A 22,594-nucleotide genomic window follows, 5' to 3' on the forward strand; every position below is an offset into this window, starting at 1 on the left:
AGTCCATTTCATTCTCAGTTATGTGGGGGAAAAAATGGCACGATCTTTCTTAGAGAGGTGAATGGTATGCCCTGATTTCTTTTGCATCTCTAAATGTATGGGGTGTGGGTTTAATCACTGGGAAAGAGCAGTCTTCTGACCATTATAACTGCAGACGATTTTAATCCAGCGAGGCAACCGTACTGTATTGATATTCCAACATGAGAACAGCATTTTTGCTACCTTCCCTCTTCATGGTGTGTAGACGCATTTGTTAGCGGTTTCAAGCAGCCTTCTTAGCGCAGTAGGCAGCGCGTCAGTCTCATAATCTGAAGGTCCTGAGTTCCATCCTCAGAGAGGGCATTGCAGTGTTTCTTTTGTCAAGAGAAACATCTCAGATTTTCTCCAAATCTGTAAGCTATTACTCCACATCGCATCTTGCTCAGTTTTAAGGAGTTGGTGTCTTTCTAGATTCCCTCTTTCATATCCATGGCCACTCTCATTGTAGGTGAGTTTTAGCTGGGTCGGCTGCCGAAACATCTACCTTGGTACAATGAAACTGGAAGTCTTCCAAGTGCCTTCATATATTTAGTCAAGGCTTTGGAATGAATTCTGATCTGCAGGTCCTTGTTTACTTCTCTTCCAACATCCCTCAGAAATGACTATGTGGTCAATTTCATTGGAAAGCAGAAGAAGTCTACCCTTCTGTCCTAGCATTTATTTGGAGCTAGGGAAATGTTTCTCAATCAGAGGGGCACATAATGTTTTAACAAGAGGAAAAGCAGCTATGGAAAACAAAAAAGGGGAAACTCCTCCAAGCTGGATTTGAACCAGCGACCTAAGGATTTCTGTTTCTCCACTACAGTCCTCCGCTCTCCCAACTGAGCTATCGGAGGATTGGGCAGTACAGCTTTCCATGCTGCATTCATCTTTCTTTCAATAATGGTTGCGGCGGGAGTGGGGTGGGAGTACTGCAGTCTAATCTTGAAAATCATGAATATGACCTGCAGCTTGCTCTACAAATTGCCACTTCCTAGAGTGCATTCTCAGCTACATCTTATCACCATAAAGGGGGATTGCTTACCTACCTAAATGTGCTGTGCTGGCGTGAAGGAAAGCAGGGGACCTAGAATTAGAAATCCTACAGAAAGGAGTTTTCCTGAAAGGGCATGGGGCCGAAGAATCCACAGCCCTTTGGAGGCATTTCTGGCAAAAGGATGACAGCATGGGAACATGAAGGAAAGGACAGAAAGTTAGGAGAGTCATTACTCCGTACGGAGCATGAAGAACATGCATTTTTAATGCTTCTGTGAAAGGAACTGGAAAAGCAAAACCAGTAGATTAATGGACCATTCAGAAGTGATTAGGATGAAGAAAACATTCAGTTTTTCTTAAACCTTCTGGTAAGAGTCTCGGGTTTAGAGGAAGAATTCAAATAAATGACCAAGACAGCTGTGCCCGTTTTCTATACTAAGAATGCCAAGATAAATCACCACTTTGGTTTCTTATGGAATCAAGATTATTTTTTTCTATAAACACGGGAAATGAGATAGCCCCATTTCAAAAGGTTTTGCAAGGCGAAGAAAGTGGGGTTCTGGCACCAGCTGCATGACATCTCACTTCCTTACTCATGATGCCAGCCTAGCTATCTGTCAAAAGGCAAGATTAGCATGGCGAAAAGCTGGAAATGCCGGGGATTGAACCCGGGGCCTCATACATGCGAAGCATGCGCTCTACCACTGAGCTACATCCCCACATCCTGTAGGGGGTGGTTTTGCTCTACGCATGGAAACCTGGAATTCTATTGAATGTACATTCACCACATATGACACTGGAATGGGAAGCGTCAGGTGTGGAATTCCACATGACTTACAGCTGGATTTTCTAGCACCGTTTTTTATGGAATAAGGTTGACTCTAGAATGAATAATTCCCCACACACAACAGCTAGATGCAATCTGAAAAAGCCAGAGTATTCAAGGCAACTGGTTCAGGATACATCAAAGAAGGATATGGTTGAGTGCTGCTTCCACATCTTGTGAGATGACTTAAGGTAGCCCTGCTCTTTTTGCAGGACACACAGCTATGTTACATTAGCAAGTAAAGCGTTGAGATCTAGATGCATCTACGGCTAGGGGCGGCATGTTAATTCTGGGTTTTAGTCCATTTCATTCTCAGTTATGTGGGGGAAAAAATGGCACGATCTTTCTTAGAGAGGTGAATGGTATGCCCTGATTTCTTTTGCATCTCTAAATGTATGGGGTGTGGGTTTAATCACTGGGAAAGAGCAGTCTTCTGACCATTATAACTGCAGACGATTTTAATCCAGCGAGGCAACCGTACTGTATTGATATTCCAACATGAGAACAGCATTTTTGCTACCTTCCCTCTTCATGGTGTGTAGACGCATTTGTTAGCGGTTTCAAGCAGCCTTCTTAGCGCAGTAGGCAGCGCGTCAGTCTCATAATCTGAAGGTCCTGAGTTCCATCCTCAGAGAGGGCATTGCAGTGTTTCTTTTGTCAAGAGAAACATCTCAGATTTTCTCCAAATCTGTAAGCTATTACTCCACATCGCATCTTGCTCAGTTTTAAGGAGTTGGTGTCTTTCTAGATTCCCTCTTTCATATCCATGGCCACTCTCATTGTAGGTGAGTTTTAGCTGGGTCGGCTGCCGAAACATCTACCTTGGTACAATGAAACTGGAAGTCTTCCAAGTGCCTTCATATATTTAGTCAAGGCTTTGGAATGAATTCTGATCTGCAGGTCCTTGTTTACTTCTCTTCCAACATCCCTCAGAAATGACTATGTGGTCAATTTCATTGGAAAGCAGAAGAAGTCTACCCTTCTGTCCTAGCATTTATTTGGAGCTAGGGAAATGTTTCTCAATCAGAGGGGCACATAATGTTTTAACAAGAGGTAAAGCAGCTATGGAAAACAAAAAAGGGGAAACTCCTCCTAGCCGGATTTGAACCAGCGACCTAAGGATTTCTGTTTCTCCACTACAGTCCTCCGCTCTCCCAACTGAGCTATCGGAGGATTGGGCAGTACAGCTTTCCATGCTGCATTCATCTTTCTTTCAATAATGGTTGCGGCGGGAGTGGGGTGGGAGTACTGCAGTCTAATCTTGAAAATCATGAATATGACCTGCAGCTTGCTCTACAAATTGCCACTTCATATAGTGCATTCTCAGCTACATCTTATCACCATAAAGGGGGATTGCTTACCTACCTAAATGTGCTGTGCTGGCGTGAAGGAAAGCAGGGGACCTAGAATTAGAAATCCTACAGAAAGGAGTTTTCCTGAAAGGGCATGGGGCCGAAGAATCCACAGCCCTTTGGAGGCATTTCTGGCAAAAGGATGACAGCATGGGAACATGAAGGAAAGGACAGAAAGTTAGGAGAGTCATTACTCCGTACGGAGCATGAAGAACATGCATTTTTAATGCTTCTGTGAAAGGAACTGGAAAAGCAAAACCAGTAGATTAATGGACCATTCAGAAGTGATTAGGATGAAGAAAACATTCAGTTTTTCTTAAACCTTCTGGTAAGAGTCTCGGGTTTAGAGGAAGAATTCAAATAAATGACCAAGACAGCTGTGCCCGTTTTCTATACTAAGAATGCCAAGATAAATCACCACTTTGGTTTCTTATGGAATCAAGATTATTTTTTTCTATAAACACGGGAAATGAAATAGCCCCATTTCAAAAGGTTTTGCAAGGCGAAGAAAGTGGGGTTCTGGCACCAGCTGCATGACATCTCACTTCCTTACTCATGATGCCAGCCTAGCTATCTGTCAAAAGGCAAGATTAGCATGGCGAAAAGCTGGAGATGCCGGGGATTGAACCCGGGGCCTCATACATGCGAAGCATGCGCTCTACCACTGAGCTACATCCCCACATCCTGTAGGGGGTGGTTTTGCTCTACGCATGGAAACCTGGAATTCTATTGAATGTACATTCACCACATATGACACTGGAATGGGAAGCGTCAGGTGTGGAATTCCACATGACTTACAGCTGGATTTTCTAGCACCGTTTTTTATGGAATAAGGTTGACTCTAGAATGAATAATTCCCCACACACAACAGCTAGATGCAATCTGAAAAAGCCAGAGTATTCAAGGCAACTGGTTCAGGATACATCAAAGAAGGATATGGTTGAGTGCTGCTTCCACATCTTGTGAGATGACTTAAGGTAGCCCTGCTCTTTTTGCAGGACACACAGCTATGTTACATTAGCAAGTAAAGCGTTGAGATCTAGATGCATCTACGGCTAGGGGCGGCATGTTAATTCTGGGTTTTAGTCCATTTCATTCTCAGTTATGTGGGGGAAAAAATGGCACGATCTTTCTTAGAGAGGTGAATGGTATGCCCTGATTTCTTTTGCATCTCTAAATGTATGGGGTGTGGGTTTAATCACTGGGAAAGAGCAGTCTTCTGACCATTATAACTGCAGACGATTTTAATCCAGCGAGGCAACCGTACTGTATTGATATTCCAACATGAGAACAGCATTTTTGCTACCTTCCCTCTTCATGGTGTGTAGACGCATTTGTTAGCGGTTTCAAGCAGCCTTCTTAGCGCAGTAGGCAGCGCGTCAGTCTCATAATCTGAAGGTCCTGAGTTCCATCCTCAGAGAGGGCATTGCAGTGTTTCTTTTGTCAAGAGAAACATCTCAGATTTTCTCCAAATCTGTAAGCTATTACTCCACATCGCATCTTGCTCAGTTTTAAGGAGTTGGTGTCTTTCTAGATTCCCTCTTTCATATCCATGGCCACTCTCATTGTAGGTGAGTTTTAGCTGGGTCGGCTGCCGAAACATCTACCTTGGTACAATGAAACTGGAAGTCTTCCAAGTGCCTTCATATATTTAGTCAAGGCTTTGGAATGAATTCTGATCTGCAGGTCCTTGTTTACTTCTCTTCCAACATCCCTCAGAAATGACTATGTGGTCAATTTCATTGGAAAGCAGAAGAAGTCTACCCTTCTGTCCTAGCATTTATTTGGAGCTAGGGAAATGTTTCTCAATCAGAGGGGCACATAATGTTTTAACAAGAGGAAAAGCAGCTATGGAAAACAAAAAAGGGGAAACTCCTCCAAGCTGGATTTGAACCAGCGACCTAAGGATTTCTGTTTCTCCACTACAGTCCTCCGCTCTCCCAACTGAGCTATCGGAGGATTGGGCAGTACAGCTTTCCATGCTGCATTCATCTTTCTTTCAATAATGGTTGCGGCGGGAGTGGGGTGGGAGTACTGCAGTCTAATCTTGAAAATCATGAATATGACCTGCAGCTTGCTCTACAAATTGCCACTTCCTAGAGTGCATTCTCAGCTACATCTTATCACCATAAAGGGGGATTGCTTACCTACCTAAATGTGCTGTGCTGGCGTGAAGGAAAGCAGGGGACCTAGAATTAGAAATCCTACAGAAAGGAGTTTTCCTGAAAGGGCATGGGGCCGAAGAATCCACAGCCCTTTGGAGGCATTTCTGGCAAAAGGATGACAGCATGGGAACATGAAGGAAAGGACAGAAAGTTAGGAGAGTCATTACTCCGTACGGAGCATGAAGAACATGCATTTTTAATGCTTCTGTGAAAGGAACTGGAAAAGCAAAACCAGTAGATTAATGGACCATTCAGAAGTGATTAGGATGAAGAAAACATTCAGTTTTTCTTAAACCTTCTGGTAAGAGTCTCGGGTTTAGAGGAAGAATTCAAATAAATGACCAAGACAGCTGTGCCCGTTTTCTATACTAAGAATGCCAAGATAAATCACCACTTTGGTTTCTTATGGAATCAAGATTATTTTTTTCTATAAACACGGGAAATGAGATAGCCCCATTTCAAAAGGTTTTGCAAGGCGAAGAAAGTGGGGTTCTGGCACCAGCTGCATGGCATCTCACTTCCTTACTCATGATGCCAGCCTAGCTATCTGTCAAAAGGCAAGATTAGCATGGCAAAAAGCTGGAGATGCCGGGGATTGAACCTGGGGCCTCATACATGCGAAGCATGCGCTCTACCACTGAGCTACATCCCGTAGGGGGTGGTTTTGCTCTACGCATGGAAACCTGGAATTCTATTGAATGTACATTCACCACATATGACACTGGAATGGGAAGCGTCAGGTGTGGAATTCCACATGACTTACAGCTGGATTTTCTAGCACCGTTTTTTATGGAATAAGGTTGACTCTAGAATGAATAATTCCCCACACACAACAGCTAGATGCAATCTGAAAAAGCCAGAGTATTCAAGGCAACTGGTTCAGGATACATCAAAGAAGGATATGGTTGAGTGCTGCTTCCACATCTTGTGAGATGACTTAAGGTAGCCCTGCTCTTTTTGCAGGACACACAGCTATGTTACATTAGCAAGTAAAGCGTTGAGATCTAGATGCATCTACGGCTAGGGGCGGCATGTTAATTCTGGGTTTTAGTCCATTTCATTCTCAGTTATGTGGGGGAAAAAATGGCACGATCTTTCTTAGAGAGGTGAATGGTATGCCCTGATTTCTTTTGCATCTCTAAATGTATGGGGTGTGGGTTTAATCACTGGGAAAGAGCAGTCTTCTGACCATTATAACTGCAGACGATTTTAATCCAGCGAGGCAACCGTACTGTATTGATATTCCAACATGAGAACAGCATTTTTGCTACCTTCCCTCTTCATGGTGTGTAGACGCATTTGTTAGCGGTTTCAAGCAGCCTTCTTAGCGCAGTAGGCAGCGCGTCAGTCTCATAATCTGAAGGTCCTGAGTTCCATCCTCAGAGAGGGCATTGCAGTGTTTCTTTTGTCAAGAGAAACATCTCAGATTTTCTCCAAATCTGTAAGCTATTACTCCACATCGCATCTTGCTCAGTTTTAAGGAGTTGGTGTCTTTCTAGATTCCCTCTTTCATATCCATGGCCACTCTCATTGTAGGTGAGTTTTAGCTGGGTCGGCTGCCGAAACATCTACCTTGGTACAATGAAACTGGAAGTCTTCCAAGTGCCTTCATATATTTAGTCAAGGCTTTGGAATGAATTCTGATCTGCAGGTCCTTGTTTACTTCTCTTCCAACATCCCTCAGAAATGACTATGTGGTCAATTTCATTGGAAAGCAGAAGAAGTCTACCCTTCTGTCCTAGCATTTATTTGGAGCTAGGGAAATGTTTCTCAATCAGAGGGGCACATAATGTTTTAACAAGAGGAAAAGCAGCTATGGAAAACAAAAAAGGGGAAACTCCTCCAAGCTGGATTTGAACCAGCGACCTAAGGATTTCTGTTTCTCCACTACAGTCCTCCGCTCTCCCAACTGAGCTATCGGAGGATTGGGCAGTACAGCTTTCCATGCTGCATTCATCTTTCTTTCAATAATGGTTGCGGCGGGAGTGGGGTGGGAGTACTGCAGTCTAATCTTGAAAATCATGAATATGACCTGCAGCTTGCTCTACAAATTGCCACTTCCTAGAGTGCATTCTCAGCTACATCTTATCACCATAAAGGGGGATTGCTTACCTACCTAAATGTGCTGTGCTGGCGTGAAGGAAAGCAGGGGACCTAGAATTAGAAATCCTACAGAAAGGAGTTTTCCTGAAAGGGCATGGGGCCGAAGAATCCACAGCCCTTTGGAGGCATTTCTGGCAAAAGGATGACAGCATGGGAACATGAAGGAAAGGACAGAAAGTTAGGAGAGTCATTACTCCGTACGGAGCATGAAGAACATGCATTTTTAATGCTTCTGTGAAAGGAACTGGAAAAGCAAAACCAGTAGATTAATGGACCATTCAGAAGTGATTAGGATGAAGAAAACATTCAGTTTTTCTTAAACCTTCTGGTAAGAGTCTCGGGTTTAGAGGAAGAATTCAAATAAATGACCAAGACAGCTGTGCCCGTTTTCTATACTAAGAATGCCAAGATAAATCACCACTTTGGTTTCTTATGGAATCAAGATTATTTTTTTCTATAAACACGGGAAATGAGATAGCCCCATTTCAAAAGGTTTTGCAAGGCGAAGAAAGTGGGGTTCTGGCACCAGCTGCATGGCATCTCACTTCCTTACTCATGATGCCAGCCTAGCTATCTGTCAAAAGGCAAGATTAGCATGGCAAAAAGCTGGAGATGCCGGGGATTGAACCTGGGGCCTCATACATGCGAAGCATGCGCTCTACCACTGAGCTACATCCCGTAGGGGGTGGTTTTGCTCTACGCATGGAAACCTGGAATTCTATTGAATGTACATTCACCACATATGACACTGGAATGGGAAGCGTCAGGTGTGGAATTCCACATGACTTACAGCTGGATTTTCTAGCACCGTTTTTTATGGAATAAGGTTGACTCTAGAATGAATAATTCCCCACACACAACAGCTAGATGCAATCTGAAAAAGCCAGAGTATTCAAGGCAACTGGTTCAGGATACATCAAAGAAGGATATGGTTGAGTGCTGCTTCCACATCTTGTGAGATGACTTAAGGTAGCCCTGCTCTTTTTGCAGGACACACAGCTATGTTACATTAGCAAGTAAAGCGTTGAGATCTAGATGCATCTACGGCTAGGGGCGGCATGTTAATTCTGGGTTTTAGTCCATTTCATTCTCAGTTATGTGGGGGAAAAAATGGCACGATCTTTCTTAGAGAGGTGAATGGTATGCCCTGATTTCTTTTGCATCTCTAAATGTATGGGGTGTGGGTTTAATCACTGGGAAAGAGCAGTCTTCTGACCATTATAACTGCAGACGATTTTAATCCAGCGAGGCAACCGTACTGTATTGATATTCCAACATGAGAACAGCATTTTTGCTACCTTCCCTCTTCATGGTGTGTAGACGCATTTGTTAGCGGTTTCAAGCAGCCTTCTTAGCGCAGTAGGCAGCGCGTCAGTCTCATAATCTGAAGGTCCTGAGTTCCATCCTCAGAGAGGGCATTGCAGTGTTTCTTTTGTCAAGAGAAACATCTCAGATTTTCTCCAAATCTGTAAGCTATTACTCCACATCGCATCTTGCTCAGTTTTAAGGAGTTGGTGTCTTTCTAGATTCCCTCTTTCATATCCATGGCCACTCTCATTGTAGGTGAGTTTTAGCTGGGTCGGCTGCCGAAACATCTACCTTGGTACAATGAAACTGGAAGTCTTCCAAGTGCCTTCATATATTTAGTCAAGGCTTTGGAATGAATTCTGATCTGCAGGTCCTTGTTTACTTCTCTTCCAACATCCCTCAGAAATGACTATGTGGTCAATTTCATTGGAAAGCAGAAGAAGTCTACCCTTCTGTCCTAGCATTTATTTGGAGCTAGGGAAATGTTTCTCAATCAGAGGGGCACATAATGTTTTAACAAGAGGTAAAGCAGCTATGGAAAACAAAAAAGGGGAAACTCCTCCTAGCCGGATTTGAACCAGCGACCTAAGGATTTCTGTTTCTCCACTACAGTCCTCCGCTCTCCCAACTGAGCTATCGGAGGATTGGGCAGTACAGCTTTCCATGCTGCATTCATCTTTCTTTCAATAATGGTTGCGGCGGGAGTGGGGTGGGAGTACTGCAGTCTAATCTTGAAAATCATGAATATGACCTGCAGCTTGCTCTACAAATTGCCACTTCATATAGTGCATTCTCAGCTACATCTTATCACCATAAAGGGGGATTGCTTACCTACCTAAATGTGCTGTGCTGGCGTGAAGGAAAGCAGGGGACCTAGAATTAGAAATCCTACAGAAAGGAGTTTTCCTGAAAGGGCATGGGGCCGAAGAATCCACAGCCCTTTGGAGGCATTTCTGGCAAAAGGATGACAGCATGGGAACATGAAGGAAAGGACAGAAAGTTAGGAGAGTCATTACTCCGTACGGAGCATGAAGAACATGCATTTTTAATGCTTCTGTGAAAGGAACTGGAAAAGCAAAACCAGTAGATTAATGGACCATTCAGAAGTGATTAGGATGAAGAAAACATTCAGTTTTTCTTAAACCTTCTGGTAAGAGTCTCGGGTTTAGAGGAAGAATTCAAATAAATGACCAAGACAGCTGTGCCCGTTTTCTATACTAAGAATGCCAAGATAAATCACCACTTTGGTTTCTTATGGAATCAAGATTATTTTTTTCTATAAACACGGGAAATGAAATAGCCCCATTTCAAAAGGTTTTGCAAGGCGAAGAAAGTGGGGTTCTGGCACCAGCTGCATGACATCTCACTTCCTTACTCATGATGCCAGCCTAGCTATCTGTCAAAAGGCAAGATTAGCATGGCGAAAAGCTGGAGATGCCGGGGATTGAACCCGGGGCCTCATACATGCGAAGCATGCGCTCTACCACTGAGCTACATCCCCACATCCTGTAGGGGGTGGTTTTGCTCTACGCATGGAAACCTGGAATTCTATTGAATGTACATTCACCACATATGACACTGGAATGGGAAGCGTCAGGTGTGGAATTCCACATGACTTACAGCTGGATTTTCTAGCACCGTTTTTTATGGAATAAGGTTGACTCTAGAATGAATAATTCCCCACACACAACAGCTAGATGCAATCTGAAAAAGCCAGAGTATTCAAGGCAACTGGTTCAGGATACATCAAAGAAGGATATGGTTGAGTGCTGCTTCCACATCTTGTGAGATGACTTAAGGTAGCCCTGCTCTTTTTGCAGGACACACAGCTATGTTACATTAGCAAGTAAAGCGTTGAGATCTAGATGCATCTACGGCTAGGGGCGGCATGTTAATTCTGGGTTTTAGTCCATTTCATTCTCAGTTATGTGGGGGAAAAAATGGCACGATCTTTCTTAGAGAGGTGAATGGTATGCCCTGATTTCTTTTGCATCTCTAAATGTATGGGGTGTGGGTTTAATCACTGGGAAAGAGCAGTCTTCTGACCATTATAACTGCAGACGATTTTAATCCAGCGAGGCAACCGTACTGTATTGATATTCCAACATGAGAACAGCATTTTTGCTACCTTCCCTCTTCATGGTGTGTAGACGCATTTGTTAGCGGTTTCAAGCAGCCTTCTTAGCGCAGTAGGCAGCGCGTCAGTCTCATAATCTGAAGGTCCTGAGTTCCATCCTCAGAGAGGGCATTGCAGTGTTTCTTTTGTCAAGAGAAACATCTCAGATTTTCTCCAAATCTGTAAGCTATTACTCCACATCGCATCTTGCTCAGTTTTAAGGAGTTGGTGTCTTTCTAGATTCCCTCTTTCATATCCATGGCCACTCTCATTGTAGGTGAGTTTTAGCTGGGTCGGCTGCCGAAACATCTACCTTGGTACAATGAAACTGGAAGTCTTCCAAGTGCCTTCATATATTTAGTCAAGGCTTTGGAATGAATTCTGATCTGCAGGTCCTTGTTTACTTCTCTTCCAACATCCCTCAGAAATGACTATGTGGTCAATTTCATTGGAAAGCAGAAGAAGTCTACCCTTCTGTCCTAGCATTTATTTGGAGCTAGGGAAATGTTTCTCAATCAGAGGGGCACATAATGTTTTAACAAGAGGAAAAGCAGCTATGGAAAACAAAAAAGGGGAAACTCCTCCAAGCTGGATTTGAACCAGCGACCTAAGGATTTCTGTTTCTCCACTACAGTCCTCCGCTCTCCCAACTGAGCTATCGGAGGATTGGGCAGTACAGCTTTCCATGCTGCATTCATCTTTCTTTCAATAATGGTTGCGGCGGGAGTGGGGTGGGAGTACTGCAGTCTAATCTTGAAAATCATGAATATGACCTGCAGCTTGCTCTACAAATTGCCACTTCCTAGAGTGCATTCTCAGCTACATCTTATCACCATAAAGGGGGATTGCTTACCTACCTAAATGTGCTGTGCTGGCGTGAAGGAAAGCAGGGGACCTAGAATTAGAAATCCTACAGAAAGGAGTTTTCCTGAAAGGGCATGGGGCCGAAGAATCCACAGCCCTTTGGAGGCATTTCTGGCAAAAGGATGACAGCATGGGAACATGAAGGAAAGGACAGAAAGTTAGGAGAGTCATTACTCCGTACGGAGCATGAAGAACATGCATTTTTAATGCTTCTGTGAAAGGAACTGGAAAAGCAAAACCAGTAGATTAATGGACCATTCAGAAGTGATTAGGATGAAGAAAACATTCAGTTTTTCTTAAACCTTCTGGTAAGAGTCTCGGGTTTAGAGGAAGAATTCAAATAAATGACCAAGACAGCTGTGCCCGTTTTCTATACTAAGAATGCCAAGATAAATCACCACTTTGGTTTCTTATGGAATCAAGATTATTTTTTTCTATAAACACGGGAAATGAGATAGCCCCATTTCAAAAGGTTTTGCAAGGCGAAGAAAGTGGGGTTCTGGCACCAGCTGCATGGCATCTCACTTCCTTACTCATGATGCCAGCCTAGCTATCTGTCAAAAGGCAAGATTAGCATGGCAAAAAGCTGGAGATGCCGGGGATTGAACCTGGGGCCTCATACATGCGAAGCATGCGCTCTACCACTGAGCTACATCCCGTAGGGGGTGGTTTTGCTCTACGCATGGAAACCTGGAATTCTATTGAATGTACATTCACCACATATGACACTGGAATGGGAAGCGTCAGGTGTGGAATTCCACATGACTTACAGCTGGATTTTCTAGCACCGTTTTTTATGGAATAAGGTTGACTCTAGAATGAATAATTCCCCACACACAACAGCTAGATGCAATCTGAAAAAGCCAGAGTATTCAAGGCAACTGGTTCAGGATACATCAAAGAAGGATATGGTTGAGTGCTGCTTCCACATCTTGTGAGATGACTTAAGGTAGCCCTGCTCTTTTTGCAGGACACACAGCTATGTTACATTAGCAAGTAAAGCGTTGAGATCTAGATGCATCTACGGCTAGGGGCGGCATGTTAATTCTGGGTTTTAGTCCATTTCATTCTCAGTTATGTGGGGGAAAAAATGGCACGATCTTTCTTAGAGAGGTGAATGGTATGCCCTGATTTCTTTTGCATCTCTAAATGTATGGGGTGTGGGTTTAATCACTGGGAAAGAGCAGTCTTCTGACCATTATAACTGCAGACGATTTTAATCCAGCGAGGCAACCGTACTGTATTGATATTCCAACATGAGAACAGCATTTTTGCTACCTTCCCTCTTCATGGTGTGTAGACGCATTTGTTAGCGGTTTCAAGCAGCCTTCTTAGCGCAGTAGGCAGCGCGTCAGTCTCATAATCTGAAGGTCCTGAGTTCCATCCTCAGAGAGGGCATTGCAGTGTTTCTTTTGTCAAGAGAAACATCTCAGATTTTCTCCAAATCTGTAAGCTATTACTCCACATCGCATCTTGCTCAGTTTTAAGGAGTTGGTGTCTTTCTAGATTCCCTCTTTCATATCCATGGCCACTCTCATTGTAGGTGAGTTTTAGCTGGGTCGGCTGCCGAAACATCTACCTTGGTACAATGAAACTGGAAGTCTTCCAAGTGCCTTCATATATTTAGTCAAGGCTTTGGAATGAATTCTGATCTGCAGGTCCTTGTTTACTTCTCTTCCAACATCCCTCAGAAATGACTATGTGGTCAATTTCATTGGAAAGCAGAAGAAGTCTACCCTTCTGTCCTAGCATTTATTTGGAGCTAGGGAAATGTTTCTCAATCAGAGGGGCACATAATGTTTTAACAAGAGGTAAAGCAGCTATGGAAAACAAAAAAGGGGAAACTCCTCCTAGCCGGATTTGAACCAGCGACCTAAGGATTTCTGTTTCTCCACTACAGTCCTCCGCTCTCCCAACTGAGCTATCGGAGGATTGGGCAGTACAGCTTTCCATGCTGCATTCATCTTTCTTTCAATAATGGTTGCGGCGGGAGTGGGGTGGGAGTACTGCAGTCTAATCTTGAAAATCATGAATATGACCTGCAGCTTGCTCTACAAATTGCCACTTCATATAGTGCATTCTCAGCTACATCTTATCACCATAAAGGGGGATTGCTTACCTACCTAAATGTGCTGTGCTGGCGTGAAGGAAAGCAGGGGACCTAGAATTAGAAATCCTACAGAAAGGAGTTTTCCTGAAAGGGCATGGGGCCGAAGAATCCACAGCCCTTTGGAGGCATTTCTGGCAAAAGGATGACAGCATGGGAACATGAAGGAAAGGACAGAAAGTTAGGAGAGTCATTACTCCGTACGGAGCATGAAGAACATGCATTTTTAATGCTTCTGTGAAAGGAACTGGAAAAGCAAAACCAGTAGATTAATGGACCATTCAGAAGTGATTAGGATGAAGAAAACATTCAGTTTTTCTTAAACCTTCTGGTAAGAGTCTCGGGTTTAGAGGAAGAATTCAAATAAATGACCAAGACAGCTGTGCCCGTTTTCTATACTAAGAATGCCAAGATAAATCACCACTTTGGTTTCTTATGGAATCAAGATTATTTTTTTCTATAAACACGGGAAATGAAATAGCCCCATTTCAAAAGGTTTTGCAAGGCGAAGAAAGTGGGGTTCTGGCACCAGCTGCATGACATCTCACTTCCTTACTCATGATGCCAGCCTAGCTATCTGTCAAAAGGCAAGATTAGCATGGCGAAAAGCTGGAGATGCCGGGGATTGAACCCGGGGCCTCATACATGCGAAGCATGCGCTCTACCACTGAGCTACATCCCCACATCCTGTAGGGGGTGGTTTTGCTCTACGCATGGAAACCTGGAATTCTATTGAATGTACATTCACCACATATGACACTGGAATGGGAAGCGTCAGGTGTGGAATTCCACATGACTTACAGCTGGATTTTCTAGCACCGTTTTTTATGGAATAAGGTTGACTCTAGAATGAATAATTCCCCACACACAACAGCTAGATGCAATCTGAAAAAGCCAGAGTATTCAAGGCAACTGGTTCAGGATACATCAAAGAAGGATATGGTTGAGTGCTGCTTCCACATCTTGTGAGATGACTTAAGGTAGCCCTGCTCTTTTTGCAGGACACACAGCTATGTTACATTAGCAAGTAAAGCGTTGAGATCTAGATGCATCTACGGCTAGGGGCGGCATGTTAATTCTGGGTTTTAGTCCATTTCATTCTCAGTTATGTGGGGGAAAAAATGGCACGATCTTTCTTAGAGAGGTGAATGGTATGCCCTGATTTCTTTTGCATCTCTAAATGTATGGGGTGTGGGTTTAATCACTGGGAAAGAGCAGCCTTCTGACCATTATAACTGCAGACGATTTTAATCCAGCGAGGCAACCGTACTGTATTGATATTCCAACATGAGAACAGCATTTTTGCTACCTTCCCTCTTCATGGTGTGTAGACGCATTTGTTAGCGGTTTCAAGCAGCCTTCTTAGCGCAGTAGGCAGCGCGTCAGTCTCATAATCTGAAGGTCCTGAGTTCCATCCTCAGAGAGGGCATTGCAGTGTTTCTTTTGTCTAGAGAAACATCTCAGATTTTCTCCAAATCTGTAAGCTATTACTCCACATCGCATCTTGCTCAGTTTTAAGGAGTTGGTGTCTTTCTAGATTCCCTCTTTCATATCCATGGCCACTCTCATTGTAGGTGAGTTTTAGCTGGGTCGGCTGCCGAAACATCTACCTTGGTACAATGAAACTGGAAGTCTTCCAAGTGCCTTCATATATTTAGTCAAGGCTTTGGAATGAATTCTGATCTGCAGGTCCTTGTTTACTTCTCTTCCAACATCCCTCAGAAATGACTATGTGGTCAATTTGATTGGAAAGCAGAAGAAGTCTACCCTTCTGTCCTAGCATTTATTTGGAGCTAGGGAAATGTTTCTCAATCAGAGGGGCACATAATGTTTTAACAAGAGGTAAAGCAGCTATGGAAAACAAAAAAGGGGAAACTCCTCCAAGCTGGATTTGAACCAGCGACCTAAGGATTTCTGTTTCTCCACTACAGTCCTCCGCTCTCCCAACTGAGCTATCGGAGGATTGGGCAGTACAGCTTTCCATGCTGCATTCATCTTTCTTTCAATAATGGTTGCGGCGGGAGTGGGGTGGGAGTACTGCAGTCTAATCTTGAAAATCATGAATATGACCTGCAGCTTGCTCTACAAATTGCCACTTCCTATAGTGCATTCTTAGCTACATCTTATCACCATAAAGGGGGATTGCTTACCTACCTAAATGTGCTGTGCTGGCGTGAAGGAAAGCAGGGGACCTAGAATTAGAAATCCTACAGAAAGGAGTTTTCCTGAAAGGGCATGGGGCCGAAGAATCCACAGCCCTTTGGAGGCATTTCTGGCAAAAGGATGACAGCATGGGAACATGAAGGAAAGGACAGAAAGTTAGGAGAGTCATTACTCCGTACGGAGCATGAAGAACATGCATTTTTAATGCTTCTGTGAAAGGAACTGGAAAAGCAAAACCAGTAGATTAATGGACCATTCAGAAGTGATTAGGATGAAGAAAACATTCAGTTTTTCTTAAACCTTCTGGTAAGAGTCTCGGGTTTAGAGGAAGAATTCAAATAAATGACCAAGACAGCTGTGCCCGTTTTCTATACTAAGAATGCCAAGATAAATCACCACTTTGGTTTCTTATGGAATCAAGATTATTTTTTTCTATAAACACGGGAAATGAGATAGCCCCATTTCAAAAGGTTTTGCAAGGCGAAGAAAGTGGGGTTCTGGCACCAGCTGCATGGCATCTCACTTCCTTACTCATGATGCCAGCCTAGCTATCTGTCAAAAGGCAAGATTAGCATGGCAAAAAGCTGGAGATGCCGGGGATTGAACCTGGGGCCTCATACATGCGAAGCATGCGCTCTACCACTGAGCTACATCCCGTAGGGGGTGGTTTTGCTCTACGCATGGAAACCTGGAATTCTATTGAATGTACATTCACCACATATGACACTGGAATGGGAAGCGTCAGGTGTGGAATTCCACATGACTTACAGCTGGATTTTCTAGCACCGTTTTTTATGGAATAAGGTTGACTCTAGAATGAATAATTCCCCACACACAACAGCTAGATGCAATCTGAAAAAGCCAGAGTATTCAAGGCAACTGGTTCAGGATACATCAAAGAAGGATATGGTTGAGTGCTGCTTCCACATCTTGTCAGATGACTTAAGGTAGCCCTGCTCTTTTTGCAGGACACACAGCTATGTTACATTAGCAAGTAAAGCGTTGAGATCTAGATGCATCTACGGCTAGGGGCGGCATGTTAATTCTGGGTTTTAGTCCATTTCATTCTCAGTTATGTGGGGGAAAAAATGGCACGATCTTTCTTAGAGAGGTGAATGGTATGCCCTGATTTCTTTTGCATCTCTAAATGTATGGGGTGTGGGTTTAATCACTGGGAAAGAGCAGTCTTCTGACCATTATAACTGCAGACGATTTTAATCCAGCGAGGCAACCGTACTGTATTGATATTCCAACATGAGAACAGCATTTTTGCTACCTTCCCTCTTCATGGTGTGTAGACGCATTTGTTAGCGGTTTCAAGCAGCCTTCTTAGCGCAGTAGGCAGCGCGTCAGTCTCATAATCTGAAGGTCCTGAGTTCCATCCTCAGAGAGGGCATTGCAGTGTTTCTTTTGTCAAGAGAAACATCTCAGATTTTCTCCAAATCTGTAAGCTATTACTCCACATCGCATCTTGCTCAGTTTTAAGGAGTTGGTGTCTTTCTAGATTCCCTCTTTCATATCCATGGCCACTCTCATTGTAGGTGAGTTTTAGCTGGGTCGGCTGCCGAAACATCTACCTTGGTACAATGAAACTGGAAGTCTTCCAAGTGCCTTCATATATTTAGTCAAGGCTTTGGAATGAATTCTGATCTGCAGGTCCTTGTTTACTTCTCTTCCAACATCCCTCAGAAATGACTATGTGGTCAATTTCATTGGAAAGCAGAAGAAGTCTACCCTTCTGTCCTAGCATTTATTTGGAGCTAGGGAAATGTTTCTCAATCAGAGGGGCACATAATGTTTTAACAAGAGGTAAAGCAGCTATGGAAAACAAAAAAGGGGAAACTCCTCCTAGCCGGATTTGAACCAGCGACCTAAGGATTTCTGTTTCTCCACTACAGTCCTCCGCTCTCCCAACTGAGCTATCGGAGGATTGGGCAGTACAGCTTTCCATGCTGCATTCATCTTTCTTTCAATAATGGTTGCGGCGGGAGTGGGGTGGGAGTACTGCAGTCTAATCTTGAAAATCATGAATATGACCTGCAGCTTGCTCTACAAATTGCCACTTCATATAGTGCATTCTCAGCTACATCTTATCACCATAAAGGGGGATTGCTTACCTACCTAAATGTGCTGTGCTGGCGTGAAGGAAAGCAGGGGACCTAGAATTAGAAATCCTACAGAAAGGAGTTTTCCTGAAAGGGCATGGGGCCGAAGAATCCACAGCCCTTTGGAGGCATTTCTGGCAAAAGGATGACAGCATGGGAACATGAAGGAAAGGACAGAAAGTTAGGAGAGTCATTACTCCGTACGGAGCATGAAGAACATGCATTTTTAATGCTTCTGTGAAAGGAACTGGAAAAGCAAAACCAGTAGATTAATGGACCATTCAGAAGTGATTAGGATGAAGAAAACATTCAGTTTTTCTTAAACCTTCTGGTAAGAGTCTCGGGTTTAGAGGAAGAATTCAAATAAATGACCAAGACAGCTGTGCCCGTTTTCTATACTAAGAATGCCAAGATAAATCACCACTTTGGTTTCTTATGGAATCAAGATTATTTTTTTCTATAAACACGGGAAATGAAATAGCCCCATTTCAAAAGGTTTTGCAAGGCGAAGAAAGTGGGGTTCTGGCACCAGCTGCATGACATCTCACTTCCTTACTCATGATGCCAGCCTAGCTATCTGTCAAAAGGCAAGATTAGCATGGCGAAAAGCTGGAGATGCCGGGGATTGAACCCGGGGCCTCATACATGCGAAGCATGCGCTCTACCACTGAGCTACATCCCCACATCCTGTAGGGGGTGGTTTTGCTCTACGCATGGAAACCTGGAATTCTATTGAATGTACATTCACCACATATGACACTGGAATGGGAAGCGTCAGGTGTGGAATTCCACATGACTTACAGCTGGATTTTCTAGCACCGTTTTTTATGGAATAAGGTTGACTCTAGAATGAATAATTCCCCACACACAACAGCTAGATGCAATCTGAAAAAGCCAGAGTATTCAAGGCAACTGGTTCAGGATACATCAAAGAAGGATATGGTTGAGTGCTGCTTCCACATCTTGTGAGATGACTTAAGGTAGCCCTGCTCTTTTTGCAGGACACACAGCTATGTTACATTAGCAAGTAAAGCGTTGAGATCTAGATGCATCTACGGCTAGGGGCGGCATGTTAATTCTGGGTTTTAGTCCATTTCATTCTCAGTTATGTGGGGGAAAAAATGGCACGATCTTTCTTAGAGAGGTGAATGGTATGCCCTGATTTCTTTTGCATCTCTAAATGTATGGGGTGTGGGTTTAATCACTGGGAAAGAGCAGTCTTCTGACCATTATAACTGCAGACGATTTTAATCCAGCGAGGCAACCGTACTGTATTGATATTCCAACATGAGAACAGCATTTTTGCTACCTTCCCTCTTCATGGTGTGTAGACGCATTTGTTAGCGGTTTCAAGCAGCCTTCTTAGCGCAGTAGGCAGCGCGTCAGTCTCATAATCTGAAGGTCCTGAGTTCCATCCTCAGAGAGGGCATTGCAGTGTTTCTTTTGTCAAGAGAAACATCTCAGATTTTCTCCAAATCTGTAAGCTATTACTCCACATCGCATCTTGCTCAGTTTTAAGGAGTTGGTGTCTTTCTAGATTCCCTCTTTCATATCCATGGCCACTCTCATTGTAGGTGAGTTTTAGCTGGGTCGGCTGCCGAAACATCTACCTTGGTACAATGAAACTGGAAGTCTTCCAAGTGCCTTCATATATTTAGTCAAGGCTTTGGAATGAATTCTGATCTGCAGGTCCTTGTTTACTTCTCTTCCAACATCCCTCAGAAATGACTATGTGGTCAATTTCATTGGAAAGCAGAAGAAGTCTACCCTTCTGTCCTAGCATTTATTTGGAGCTAGGGAAATGTTTCTCAATCAGAGGGGCACATAATGTTTTAACAAGAGGAAAAGCAGCTATGGAAAACAAAAAAGGGGAAACTCCTCCAAGCTGGATTTGAACCAGCGACCTAAGGATTTCTGTTTCTCCACTACAGTCCTCCGCTCTCCCAACTGAGCTATCGGAGGATTGGGCAGTACAGCTTTCCATGCTGCATTCATCTTTCTTTCAATAATGGTTGCGGCGGGAGTGGGGTGGGAGTACTGCAGTCTAATCTTGAAAATCATGAATATGACCTGCAGCTTGCTCTACAAATTGCCACTTCCTAGAGTGCATTCTCAGCTACATCTTATCACCATAAAGGGGGATTGCTTACCTACCTAAATGTGCTGTGCTGGCGTGAAGGAAAGCAGGGGACCTACAATTAGAAATCCTACAGAAAGGAGTTTTCCTGAAAGGGCATGGGGCCGAAGAATCCACAGCCCTTTGGAGGCATTTCTGGCAAAAGGATGACAGCATGGGAACATGAAGGAAAGGACAGAAAGTTAGGAGAGTCATTACTCCGTACGGAGCATGAAGAACATGCATTTTTAATGCTTCTGTGAAAGGAACTGGAAAAGCAAAACCAGTAGATTAATGGACCATTCAGAAGTGATTAGGATGAAGAAAACATTCAGTTTTTCTTAAACCTTCTGGTAAGAGTCTCGGGTTTAGAGGAAGAATTCAAATAAATGACCAAGACAGCTGTGCCCGTTTTCTATACTAAGAATGCCAAGATAAATCACTACTTTGGTTTCTTATGGAATCAAGATTATTTTTTTCTATAAACACGGGAAATGAGATAGCCCCATTTCAAAAGGTTTTGCAAGGCGAAGAAAGTGGGGTTCTGGCACCAGCTGCATGACATCTCACTTCCTTACTCATGATGCCAGCCTAGCTATCTGTCAAAAGGCAAGATTAGCATGGCGAAAAGCTGGAGATGCCGGGGATTGAACCCGGGGCCTCATACATGCGAAGCATGCGCTCTACCACTGAGCTACATCCCCACATCCTGTAGGGGGTGGTTTTGCTCTACGCATGGAAACCTGGAATTCTATTGAATGTACATTCACCACATATGACACTGGAATGGGAAGCGTCAGGTGTGGAATTCCACATGACTTACAGCTGGATTTTCTAGCACCGTTTTTTATGGAATAAGGTTGACTCTAGAATGAATAATTCCCCACACACAACAGCTAGATGCAATCTGAAAAAGCCAGAGTATTCAAGGCAACTGGTTCAGGATACATCAAAGAAGGATATGGTTGAGTGCTGCTTCCACATCTTGTGAGATGACTTAAGGTAGCCCTGCTCTTTTTGCAGGACACACAGCTATGTTACATTAGCAAGTAAAGCGTTGAGATCTAGATGCATCTACGGCTAGGGGCGGCATGTTAATTCTGGGTTTTAGTCCATTTCATTCTCAGTTATGTGGGGGAAAAAATGGCACGATCTTTCTTAGAGAGGTGAATGGTATGCCCTGATTTCTTTTGCATCTCTAAATGTATGGGGTGTGGGTTTAATCACTGGGAAAGAGCAGTATTCTGACCATTATAACTGCAGACGATTTTAATCCAGCGAGGCAACCGTACTGTATTGATATTCCAACATGAGAACAGCATTTTTGCTACCTTCCCTCTTCATGGTGTGTAGACGCATTTGTTAGCGGTTTCAAGCAGCCTTCTTAGCGCAGTAGGCAGCGCGTCAGTCTCATGATCTGAAGGTCCTGAGTTCCATCCTCAGAGAGGGCATTGCAGTGTTTCTTTTGTCAAGAGAAACATCTCAGATTTTCTCCAAATCTGTAAGCTATTACTCCACATCACATCTTGCTCAGTTTTAAGGAGTTGGTGTCTTTCTAGATTCCCTCTTTCATATCCATGGCCACTCTCATTGTAGGTGAGTTTTAGCTGGGTCGGCTGCCGAAACATCTACCTTGGTACAATGAAACTGGAAGTCTTCCAAGTGCCTTCATATATTTAGTCAAGGCTTTGGAATGAATTCTGATCTGCAGGTCCTTGTTTACTTCTCTTACAACATCCCTCAGAAATGACTATGTGGTCAATTTCATTGGAAAGCAGAAGAAGTCTACCCTTCTGTCCTAGCATTTATTTGGAGCTAGGGAAATGTTTCTCAATCAGGGGGGCACATAATGTTTTAACAAGAGAGTAAGCAGCTATGGAAAAGAAAAAAGGGGAAACTCCTCCAAGCCGGATTAGAACCAGCAACCTAAGGATTTCTGTTTCTCCACTACAGTCCTCCTCTCTCCCAACTGAGATATCGGAGGATTTGGCAGTACAGCTTTCCATGCTGCATTCATCTTTCTTTCAATAATGGTTGCGGCGGGAGTGGGGTGGGAGTACTGCAGTCTAATCTTGAAAATCATGAATATGACCTGCAGCTTGCTCTACAAATTGCCACTTCCCAGAGTGCATTCTCAGCTACATCTTATCACCATAAAGGGGGATTGCTTACCTACCTAAATGTGCTGTGCTGGCGTGAAGGAAAGCAGGGGACCTAGAATTAGAAATCCTACAGAAAGGAGTTTTCCTGAAAGGGCATGGGGCCGAAGAATCCACAGCCCTTTGGAGGCATTTCTGGCAAAAGGATGACAGCATGGGAACATGAAGGAAAGGACAGAAAGTTAGGAGAGTCATT

General features: G+C 43.6%; 6 non-coding genes across 6 annotated transcripts; all 6 read right to left on the minus strand.

Moving 5' to 3' along the window:
• Positions 1 to 1,661: 1,661 nt before the first annotated feature.
• On the minus strand, positions 1,662 to 1,733 carry TRNAA-CGC (transfer RNA alanine (anticodon CGC)). The gene has a single exon. It is a non-coding gene; the product is annotated as a tRNA-Ala (tRNA).
• Positions 1,734 to 3,799: 2,066 nt separating this feature from the next.
• Positions 3,800 to 3,871, minus strand: TRNAA-CGC (transfer RNA alanine (anticodon CGC)). The gene has a single exon. It is a non-coding gene; the product is annotated as a tRNA-Ala (tRNA).
• A 6,326-nt stretch (positions 3,872 to 10,197) lies between these two features.
• On the minus strand, positions 10,198 to 10,269 carry TRNAA-CGC (transfer RNA alanine (anticodon CGC)). The gene has a single exon. It is a non-coding gene; the product is annotated as a tRNA-Ala (tRNA).
• Positions 10,270 to 14,465: 4,196 nt separating this feature from the next.
• Positions 14,466 to 14,537, minus strand: TRNAA-CGC (transfer RNA alanine (anticodon CGC)). Its single transcript has one exon. It is a non-coding gene; the product is annotated as a tRNA-Ala (tRNA).
• Positions 14,538 to 18,733: 4,196 nt separating this feature from the next.
• TRNAA-CGC (transfer RNA alanine (anticodon CGC)) lies at positions 18,734 to 18,805 on the minus strand. The gene has a single exon. It is a non-coding gene; the product is annotated as a tRNA-Ala (tRNA).
• Positions 18,806 to 20,871: 2,066 nt separating this feature from the next.
• Positions 20,872 to 20,943, minus strand: TRNAA-CGC (transfer RNA alanine (anticodon CGC)). Its single transcript has one exon. It is a non-coding gene; the product is annotated as a tRNA-Ala (tRNA).
• Between the last annotated feature and the right edge of the window lie 1,651 nt (positions 20,944 to 22,594).

This window comes from Pleurodeles waltl, unplaced genomic scaffold, assembly GCF_031143425.1.
Source record: "Pleurodeles waltl isolate 20211129_DDA unplaced genomic scaffold, aPleWal1.hap1.20221129 scaffold_70, whole genome shotgun sequence".
Lineage (NCBI taxonomy): Eukaryota > Metazoa > Chordata > Amphibia > Caudata > Salamandridae > Pleurodeles > Pleurodeles waltl.